Raw genomic sequence first — 12,268 nt, forward strand, 5'->3', positions numbered from 1 at the left:
TTACTAAAAAACGTCATATATTCTCTCTCAAATCTTATCGAAAGTAAGAATTTTATATGTGAATTGCTGTAACAATTGTTACAGCAATTTCAAACTAACTCTTTCGATGTTTGACATCTATACAAAAACTTATCTATATAGAGTTTAATGAAAAAATTAAGAGTTTGAGCTTTAAAATTTAAGATTAATCACTTAAAGTTTAAAATTAAGGGTTAAATTGTAAATTCAAATAGACATAATTGTATAAATTAAAATTGGGTAACTAGTGTTTTCAGTACGTTTAATTTTGGTCACCGATTTAAAAGAAACGGTTTTAATCCATCACGATATCGGTCTGCAAGTAAAAACAGGCTTATTGTTACAACGCAGAAGCTGCAAGGCATCCTCAACAATAACCAAACATAAACTTGAAAGAAAATAGACACTCCAACCAAAAGGATTGCCCATAATCACATGCTATATACAATTCAGCCAACAAACAACATATCAATCAAATACTTTACTCAAACACCACATTCTTGCTGGCTGCAGGGACCGGGCAGGCCATCTTTAAATTGTCTATCGTCATCTTCGACAACTTTCTAGGCTGCCAGTACGATGATCACAATGAGAAGCACGATTCCAAATATCACCAGGAGCAAGCAGGCCTGCACAAAAAGAGGTCAATAAATTAATTCCTTGGGTATCCCTCACCAGTGAAATCGTCTATGTAACATGGTTTCGTATGGGCAGAAAACAAGTTGGGAAAACCTCATACCAAAAGAATTTGATTTCACAAAATAAAAGAATGAGAGAGCATTGTATATTACCAGAGAAGAATTTGATTTCTGGCTCTTTCCAGCTTTCACAAGATGGATTTTGCCTGCGAAGTGGCAGCCTGAGAATTTTCGATATGGGTTCCAATATCATCTGCAAACAGATCGACTGTCGGTACTCATGATCCGAATAATCAAGAATAACCATGGCGAATTCAATGCAAAAGAACAAATCTTTTACCAATCATAGTTCCTTGCTCATGAACTAGCACGGCAAGATCTTTGAAGATCTCGTTCACCTCACCAATTTGCTGCTGGATTTCTTGAAGTCCTTGTTCTCTTTCGTCAATGATAGCCTCATTAAATGCAATCTCATTATCCAACAGCAAGACTCTTGTCTGCAAGGGGAAAAAAAACTCAAAAGCAAAAGGCTGCAGTTGGACAATCAAATTCATAAAGTAAATAATAAGATATACAGCAGGTAAACAGTTGAAGCAAATAGCATCCTTGGATCAGCTCAAGCTTTTCTTCTTTAAATTCTCAGCACGAAAAATAGACAAAAGATTTATATAAGTAGGGTTGGGGGAATTAATATGAGATCACCATTCCAAAAATATTTAGAATGCACAATTGAGCAATACATTATAGGACTTGGGATCTTTTGATTAGCTATGATGCTCCAACCTAACATATGCCTATTGGTATACAAACAACCAAGTGTCCATGTAGACACACAAATACCGGGAAAAGAACTGACATGGAGTGTCATACAAATCCAGAATCTATTTGCAAACCGGTCCAAACTGCCTGTAACGTGTGAGGAGGAAAAATTCTAAAGCAGAACTTACCTTCTTGATTGAACAAGAAAGGCTCGCTCTTCGGCACTTTTATCTGAACCTATATCCAACTCACCCGCCGTATAGCTGCATACAACAGGAAGAACCCTCTAGAATAAGATTGAGAATAACATGCAAAAGCCTAAAGCAAATAGAAGGATAACACAAAACAATTTGAATTAACAACCTGTAAAATGAGGATAATTCAGTAATAAATATAGATGTTTTATAAGTGATTTGTTAAAACCATTGCTAATAACTCGACTTTTCATGTGTCATTACCACAAGCACGTTGAATTCACTCTGCTACATATATGTAAGTCCTCCTATTATACATACCATGAAGGAAGAACTCCCTGGGAACAAAAGGAAAATTTGATGTCTCTCTTTCAGCTGCAAGCCGCTGAGACTTTTGAAACTCTTTCAAAACAGCTTGAAAATCCTTTGCAAGTTTGGCATCCGTTATCTTCTTGCTTGCCTACAATAACAGGAAAGGAATTCAAAATTTTACGAGTTTTTAAAGCTGCTTTCTTGGTTGACATAATCAAACAGAAACCAAACTTACGCTAACTTCAGCATTATGATCTGTTCACTAGCTTGTTTAAGTTTAGAGAAGTGTCTTTCACTAATTGCCCAATATGTAGCCTTGTTTTATGCTGCCAAGTGAGTTATATCAGCTATACTGCCCACGCAAGGTATAATTAGCATACTTAAAATCACTCACAAAATCACCAGAAGAAGTGTTTCCCATGCAAGGATGCACACTAGTAAAATAATCAAGTTCCAACATTAAAATCTTTAAACCTACATGCTATTTTGAGAACCATCAGGTCAAAAAAGAAATGAGAATTCACATTGAACTTGACCAAGGAAAGAATTTATCATCCTTAATTGGCCTTCCAAACATTCTTTAAAAAAAACCATGGTTAAATCAACGCAATTGAACAAAATTAGACCACAAACAAGTATTTTAATTCACAATTAAAAGACGATTAAACAGAAATCACGCAATCAGTTAAATTTGGAAGCGAAGGAATTGAATTTAGCAATACTAACAGCTTTTCTCGGAGCTCAGGCGTGTCCTTAGGAGTGCCAAAGTATTTGACGAGTCGCTGGAAGGTGGAGACGGCGGTGTTGATTTGGAAAATGCCAGAAGCCACAGCTTGGGAAGCGTCTTGCTTTCCATTGATCCTCGACGCAAATGGTCGTCCAGCTTCCAGATCTTGAAAGCTCATGATTGCTCCTTCTCTTTTATCTGTCTTTGTGAAAACCCTAACTTTCCCGAGGAAGTTAAATTCTAGAGAAAAGGATGGGAAAACAAAAGAAACATATAAGAGGTGCGATTCAATTGCACGGTTAGGAAAAACACGATGGAAATTTGGAAAACATGGAACCCAAGAACAGGGCGAGAATTGGGGCACTGCAACAGTGGATTATCAATGAAATCGAATGGAATTTGACGTATTCAAATTGAAGTTTTTAATTTTTTTTTGATTAATATACCTAAATTATATTTAGAGTTGATTTTTGATCTTTAATAATATATTCATAAAATTAGGTGTCTAATATTTTTCTCTCATACTTTTAACTACACCGTTAAAAAGGTAATTAAATGGCACGTGTCATATTTATATTTTTTTAAAAACTCATTTTTAATAATATTTTGTTTTTAAAAAATATAAATGGGAAACGATAGATACTAAAAGTGTATTAAAGAAAAATGATAGGTACATATTTTCAACGAAAAATTCTTAAGTATCAAAAGATACTTTTGAGTATAGTATGAGCATTTATTTTTGCATTAAGTATTAAAAAATATTAAGTCACACATGTCACATATAGATTTTTCTAAAAAATAAATAATATTTTTTAAAAAAATATTTAAAAAATATGAACGTGACATGTTTCACTTAATGTATTTTTTAACGGTAGACATCTAAAAGTGTAATAGAAAAAAAAATTAGGCATATATTTTCAACCAAAAATTATTTAAGTGACAAAAGCTAAATTTGAGTGTAATTTGGGCACTTAGTTTTGCATTAAGCCTGCTTTATTTTTTAAATTGGAATTCTATGAATTTACTTTAATGATAACCTATGATCATTTAACTATTTTCGCTCTATTGCTTTTATCATTACTCTTCCAATTTTATAAATCAGTATACTCAATGTTTCAATACTGTCAACCTACCGATAACATTTCATGAAGTAGTTGATGTGGTAATTTAAAAATTAGTATATTAACATATTTGGTCAACATTACTTACACATTTAATTATTTGATCCTAATTTAAATAATTAATAAATTTACTTCAAATTTTTAATTTTTTACTTTAATAAATCTCATCTCCAATCATAAGGTGACACGTGTTTAGTTTTTGGTTCGAATCTCTTTGGGCACACTTAATTAAGTTATTTTATCCTTTCAATAATACAGTGACAGTGTCACCTTATGAGTGGAGTGAAAATTTATTAAAGTAAATAGATTAGAAATTAAAACATTCTCTCTATGTTGATAGATATATATGTCATTATATGATTTGAGAATTGAATTTATTGTATTAACTAAAATTAGGATCAAATTGATTAAAAGTGTAAGTAATGACGACTAAATATGTTAATATACTAATTGTTTTACCACACATCAACTATTCCGTTGAATGGAAGGTGATTTGATTGGAAACATTTAAATGTTAGGTGGTCTGATTGACAAAATTAAAAAATGGATGGTTAAAGTAAAAGGGGATAATAGTTAAATAGTCATTGGTATTGTTTATCCTACTTTTCAATGTAACCTATAATACCCCAAAATTTAGCTAGTGACCAAAATGTATGTTTTGAAAGTTTAGTGACCAAAGTATAAACTTCGTAAAAGTTTAGAGGCTAAAATGTAATTTTGAAAAGTTTATATATTTGGCCCGTAATGAATAGTTTATTCAGAAATTGATGTTTATGTGGGAATCATAATTTTAATTTGGGGTTTGTATTAAAAGTTATATAGTAGTAAAGTTCGGTAAGAATCAGATATCGAGTCGAACAGAAAGTGTAGAAAATTTTGAAGGATATTAGATAAAGGCTGGAAATACTATTTCATATTATAGAACAGTGAAATTTAACTTGGATTAGTGGAATTGAAGTTAATTTCCCTATATAGCCGAATTAGGAAATTTAGTGACTAAATACAATTTTCAAAAATTGCATGCAAAAGTAGAAAGTCAACTTTATTTTGGTTTAATTTTGACTATGAGATATTTTAATGGAAGATAATTCAATGAAAATATTAATTATCATGATTTATTAATAGAAAAATTGGGATTTCTTATTAATTGAATTTTAAATTCAATTAATTTGTTAAAAGTTGTCTATATTATGAAAAATTACTAGAAAAATCAAGACCTCTTCATCTTCTTCAAGCTTGGCCGAAACTTCATATCCACTCAAGGTGAGTATTTTTTTTTATTTTTTAAGTTATACGTTGATTTTTGGATTAAGTTATTATATAGAGAATTACTCCTCTTGAAATTCTCTATTTTGGTATAAGAATTGCATAGAATAATGATTAGATGTTGATTTTAATGAAAACATATTTGATTTTGAACAAATGATGGATAATTTTTATGTTTTGATGTTGTATATAATTCTAAAGCATGAGTGATGATTAAAATTAAGTGTAAAGGCATATATGATTTTCGACCATGCTAGTGTTTGTGAATTTGTTGGATTTGATAGAATTTTATGTTATGAAGATTATAATCGCATGAATTTGATGCAGGAAGTTGAATTCATGCTTGAAATTGAAAGAAAAGTTTACCTAGTGTACTAAGGACATTCGGCATAGGGAGAAATTATGGGAAAATGTTGAAAATTTTCCTATGGTCTAGAATTGATGTTAGATGTGTTCTACATGCTTTGGAGATTGAATTGGATCAATTTGAATCTTGAGATAGTAAAAGATAATTTTGTAAGTTTTGGAAATTATGAGACATTGATGAGAAATTGTGCAATTATGAGTATTCAATGTTAATATTTAATTATTGAATGTTGAATTTTAAGTTATAATGTTGATTTGGGACCAAAGTGCAAATTTTCTAAAGATTTATGATTAAATTCAAATGGTTATGAAATTTAAGGACTATATTGTAAAGTTGTAAATGTGAAGCCATTAGTTGAGTATGAAATTACAATGCTGAAATTTAGTATTTGATTTGAAGCAAGTAAAATGGTGAAGGACCCTTGTGAATTAAATAGAAAAGTTGATTTGAATTCTAAAGAGAATTTATAATGGCGACTAAATGCAAAGTTATGAAAGTAAAGGATTGATGATGGAAATTAACATAATGGAATTGAATAGCTATTTGGAAAGGTTGAAGTTATAATGGCATTGTGGTTCAGACTACGATAAACCTAGCATCTGAGTGACATAGAAGGAAAGAAAAAGCACATGATTAAAGCATATTGTATAAGAGGTTTCATTAGTGAGACAAAGGTGAGTACGATTATTATTTACTTATTCTGATCGAGGAAGACTTGCGATAAGTCAACCATATTATTTTTGAAGTATGATTTTATTTTTAATTATGGAATATTTCCATAATATTATAATGGTTTTATGTGATTTAAGGTATGAGTTACCCAAGTAATGGTTTTTATAATGATGACTTGGAAATGATTATGTTTTGGAAATGTTTGGTATAAATAAATATGATATGATCTGAAATCCATTGTATATTGCATTGAGAGTCTTAGGTACTTGGCATGCCATTAAGTTGAGTAATTATGATTATGATTCTGATTAGGTACATTCGTGTACATTATGTACTGCACTATTGGTGCAAATGATAGACTGCACTTGGAGTGCATATTCTAATTCTGATGATAGCCTGTTGGTGCTTATTACGTACATTTGTCTGACTCACGTACCTTGCATCTCTTAAATGTACATTGGGCTATGAAATGAAAGATGAAAGTTATGAAAAGTAACTGAATGGAAAAGATGAAATGATTATTGATAATAATGATTATCATGATTTTATTAAAATCGTGAGATGATGATTCAGATTCCTTATGAGGAAAAGAGCTTATATAATTGGTTTGAAAGTCCAATTATTTTATCTGAATTATATTTTACATTTGTATGTATTTGATTCTTTATGTTCTATCTCACCTTGATTATTACTTAGAGCGTGACGATTTTCATACTTAGGTTCAGATAAAGAAAAAGATAAAAGAGCTCTCGAGCATCTTTTGGAATAATACCTACCGATGGTATCAATAAGACATTTATAATGTTCTTTTGACATTTTAGTGGCATAATATTATATATGTTTGTTTGCTTTAAATGATTTATTTAGAATATTATGTAATAGTAAATTAGGAATATTCTATCTTGGTTAGCGTTAGCTATACCTGAAGGCAAGAATGAACATTATATAAATGATATTATGTTTTAAATAGTTATTTAATGGTTTTTAAATTAAACAATTTTAGGCAATTTTATATTTTTATAAAATAACATTGAACTGTTTAATTACTTCCTAAAATGATTTTGTTTTGAATGATAAATTTATTTTCTAATTATACAGAATTAATTATACAATTTTAACTGTTAAATGGAAGTTCATAATAGAACAAAAAAATAAGAGTTTTTTATGCAAAGAGTATCTGAATGTTTAATATGACATCTTTAACTCATATTAGAGAACAGATTATAGGTGTTCATTTATTGGTATCAGAGCTGCAGGTTTGTCGATTCTTGTCTAAATTGAGTTTTTTTATGTTGGTAATGTGTATATACCAATACGAGTAGAAATTACTGATTTGATACAGTTAGGTGATTTTATTAATGATACTGCTCCTTACTACGTACAAGTTAATATGATTATTTAGATGTTAGGTTTGGAGGGTTCGAGATAAGTTACCAGTAAGATGCTTCTAAGGGAACTAGAAGTGGCAATAATGAGGTTGAGCATGCACCTCTTTTCAATTGATCAGCAAGGAGAACAGGCACATCAAGGAGGTCCAACTTCGGATCAGGAGACCTTTCTTTAGGCTTTAGAGGCTATTCTGGCTCGCTATAAGCCAACAGCAGCACTTCTCCCTCCTCTGCCTCCACCTCCTCGGCTCTGAGGGTACCAATTCCGAAGAATTGAAAATTAGGAGCTCTGGATTTAAAGGACAAATGAAAAGGCTTGATTGCGGATGATATGTGGTTAAATGACATAATTTTATGTTGGATAGTCTACATTGTTCTGATAAGGAGAAATTAGAGGGCATGGTTCATTGCTCCGAGGGCAATCTTAGATTTGGGGACTAATGCTATGTTCCCTTCTAGAGCAAGTTGACTAGCAGTTCAATTTATCACGTAGATGAGCATACTTTCTCAATTTCATTCATGGCAAGATCATATATGATATCAGTGAGTATAGTATACGAGTCGATATTCTTCAGAGTTAATCATACTGAAAAATATACTGTAGATGTTTATTCGAGGCCTATGTCTAGGTTGAAAGACTTTCGTTGAAGTGAATTCTACTTTTCAATAAATAGTGAATTGAGCAAATGTTGAAAAATTTTCTATGGTCTATAATGATGTTATGTGTTCTACATATGGAGATTGAATCGGAGTATTTGGAACCTTGAGAATAAAAGGATCATTTTGTGAGATTTGCAAATTATGAGACATTGATGAGAAATTCGCAATTATGAGTATCAATGTTAATATTTAATTATTGAATGTTGAATTTAAGTTAGAATGTTGATTTAGGACCACAGTGTAGGTTTTTTTTGATGGAATTTGAATGGTTATGACATTAAGGACTGATTGTAAAGTTGTAAATGTGAAGGCCCTAGTTGAGTATGAATACAATGCTGGAAATTTTAGTATTTGATTTGAAGTAGGTAAATGGTGAAGGACCATTGTGAATTAAATGGAAAAGTTGATGTGAATTCTAAAGAGAATTCATAATTGGTGACTTAAATGCAAAGTTTATAAAGTTAAATGATTGATGATGGAAATGAACATTTATGGAATTGAATAGCTATTTGGAAAGTTGAAGTTAGAATGTAATTGTGATTTGGATTTTTATATCGATTTAGTTATATTTATAGAATTATATTATACAGAATTAGATTATGTTTTTTTAACAATGGCAACAGAATTCATTAATTAAAAATGGAGGAATAAAAATTACAACATCTAAAGAGAAATTGGAGGCAATGCTCACTAAAAACTCATGCATAAAATAAAAATATTAACCAGAGATACGAAGGAATGAAACATTCCAAACTTCAAAATCAGTAACCTTCATAAAACTCATTGTCCTTGTTAAACGAGATGCTTTACGATGTGATAAAAGTGTGGAGAACCAAACAATTTGGTATATTGCTTTGCTACATAATTCTGATTATATCGATAGATGACCATTTACAAAAAGGATCTAACAATGGTGCCCAAATCAGAAAAAAATGCCGCGACTGCAGAGTTTGCGAAAAACTTATAGAAAACCAAGGGAACGTGCCACAAGAGAATAGAAAAGCGTTTCACAAGAGCAGAGAAAAGCATGTCACAAGAACAAAGATTCTTATTTAAATATAAAAAACAAGAAAAACATAATATGAAAAGAATAAGAAAAAATAATAATCGACGGTCGCCAACCAATATTAAGATTGGTTCACAACGTCTAAACAAAAAACAAAGGAATAGAAGAAGACACAGAGAAAAAATTAGGTTAAAGAAGACGACTATGCTCAATTAGTTCTGGAATTAGATTATGTTAGTACAACACTAACATATATTGGATACTGAGTATTTTATGATATTGTTCAGACTATGATAAACCTAGTGATCTGATGACACGAAAGAGAAGGAAAAAGCACATGATTAAAACTATTGTACAAAAGGTTCGGTAGTGAGGCGAATGAGTTCGATTTATTTATTTACTTATTTTGATAGAGGAGGACTTGCGATAAGTCAACCACATTTATTTTTTAACTATGGAATATTTGCATAATTCTTATATAGCAATTTTGGATGATTTAGGTTGAACTATCCAATTAATGGATTTGATAATGATGACTTGGAATGATTCTTTTTTGGAAATGTTGTTTTAGATTAACATGATATGATCTAAAATCTCATTTTATGTTTCATTGAGAGTTGTAGGTACAATTGGCATGCAATGAATTTGAGTAATTATGATTTGGTTCTGATTCTGATGGTACATTATGTATTGCATTGTTGGTGAAATGTTGCGATTGCACTTGGAGTGCATATTGATTTTGATGATAACACCATTGGTGCATAGTAAACAATTTATCTGACTAACGTACCTTGCATTCTCTTAAATATACATTGGGTTATGAAATTGAAAATGAAAGTTCTGAAAACTATCTTAATGGAAAAGAAATGAAATGATATTATATTGATAATGATTATAATGATTTTGATTTTCAGGTTTCTGATGAGGAAAGAGCTTATATAATCGGTTTGAAAGTCCAATGATTTTATAATTATATTTTACTATTTTGATGTATTTATGTTATCTTTATTTTCTATCTCACCTTCAATTATTATTGGGTCACTATGTTTTACTTAGTGCATGATGATTTCATGCATAGGTTCAGATAAAGAAAAATAAGTGAAGTAAAGAGCCTCTCGAGCATTTTTTGGAAATACTACTGACAATATTAGTAAGACATCTATGATGTTCTTTTGACTTTTAGTGGTATGTATATTTATTTTTTTGTTTTCTTTAATGGTTTTAAGAATGGTCTGTAATAGTAAATTAGGACTATTCTATTTTGGTTAGCATGAGTTATCTAAAGGCATAAATGAACATTATATATATATAAAAGACTATCTAATGTTTAATGTGACATAGTATTTAGAGACGCATAAGGGTTATGGTTTTACAGTACCCTACTTTTTTGACTAGTGATCAAAATGTAAGTTTTGAAAGTTTATATCCAAAGTATAACTTTATAAAAGTTTAGGGATAAAAAATTTAATTTGTAAAGTATATATTTGGCCCATAATGAATATTTTATTCTAAAATTGACATTTTCATGGGAATCATAATTTGATTCAGGATTTGTATTAAAAGTTATAAAAAAAGTAAAATCCGATAAGAATTCAGGTAATTGGATCAAATCAAAATTTCACTAAATTTGAAGGATGATAGAAATGGTAATAATAATATTTCCATAATTTATAACAGTGAAATTTAAATGGATTAGTGACTTAAGGTCGATTTTCCGTTATAAGCTAAAATTATGAAATTTGTGACTAAATTGCAATTTTGAAAATTGGCAAGGATAAAGGTGGAAAGTCTATTTTTTGGATCATCTTTGACTTTAATATTAAAATGGAATATATTTAATGGAAACTAGAAATCATGTTTCATTAGGGCAAATGATAATTCCATTAATTGGATTTTAAATTCAATTATATTAGAATCAGCAAAGTGTAATCCGATAATTGAAGAAAAATCAATATTTTCAGCTCTTCACTTTTCCAAGCATTGACTTCCATAGTAGGAAAGGGAGAACTTTTGAATTTGATTTTTAAGCTCATTATATATTTTTTGGGTTAAGCTATTGACAGAATTATTCTACTTGAAATTCTCTATCATTCAGTAATTAGTTCATGGAATACATGATTGGATGGTGAATTCATGATTAGGGTTCATGAAGAAATGTTGAATTTTAAAGAAGTAAATGATACTTTTTATGTATTGTGTTGTATATTAATTCAAGCACGTGTGATGATTAAAATCATCTAAAAATTGATTTGTGAAATTCGGCCACACCTAGGGTTCTTGAAATTGGTTAAATTTGGATTGAATTTGAAGTTAAGATGATTGTAATTGCATGAATTCAATCATAGGAGCTTGAACTCATGCTTGAAATTGAATGAAATCAAGCTCTAGGTATGCATTAGGGGAAATTTCAAATTTTCTATGATATTGAGAATGATTCTATATTCTTTGAATATTTATTTGGATCAATTGGAACATTGTGATAAAAAGACCATTATACAAGTTTTGGAAATTATTAGACATTAAATATAAAGTTCAATATGGGTGTTTATTGCTCGAATTTAATGGTTACATGTTTAATTTGAAGTTAGAATATTGTTTTTTGGATCAAATTGCAAAATTTGTGAAAGTTAATGGTTAATTCAAATGATGCTAGAAAGTTGGTGATTGAATTGCAAGTTTGTAAATGGAATGTATTAGATTGAAGATATTAGTTCAATGATGGAAATTTTAGTATTGGATTTGAATTGAATAAAATGGTGAAGGACCATTTTAAGTTAATTGGAAAAGTTGGTATGAATTCTAAAAGAATTCATAAATGGTGACTAAATTGTATGTTTTGTGAAATTGAGTGAGTTGATGATGAAAGAATATATATGGAATTGTAGTGTCATTTTAGAAAGTGTTGAACTTGTTAAGGAATAGTGAAATGATTTTATATCGAATAAGTATTGAATTATATTTTATGGATTCAATTATTGGATTTTGATTATGTTAGTATAACACTAACATATACTTTGAATATTGTGTTTTATGCATGATTTTATCGAGACTACGATATATCTTTTGATCAAATTGAGTTGAAAGCTAAGGATCAAGTACGTGATTAAAAAGGATATCGTTATATAGGTTCGATAATAAGG

The 12,268-nt window shown here is 29.9% G+C and overlaps 1 pseudogene; it reads right to left on the reverse strand.

Moving 5' to 3' along the window:
- Nucleotides 1–315: 315 nt before the first annotated feature.
- LOC120215656 lies at nucleotides 316–2,826 on the reverse strand (annotated as a pseudogene).
- Nucleotides 2,827–12,268: the final 9,442 nt, after the last annotated feature.

Source organism: Hibiscus syriacus, unplaced genomic scaffold (genome assembly GCF_006381635.1).
Source record: "Hibiscus syriacus cultivar Baekdansim isolate YM2019G1 unplaced genomic scaffold, ASM638163v2 tig00110151_pilon, whole genome shotgun sequence".
Classification (NCBI taxonomy): Eukaryota; Viridiplantae; Streptophyta; class Magnoliopsida; order Malvales; family Malvaceae; genus Hibiscus; species Hibiscus syriacus.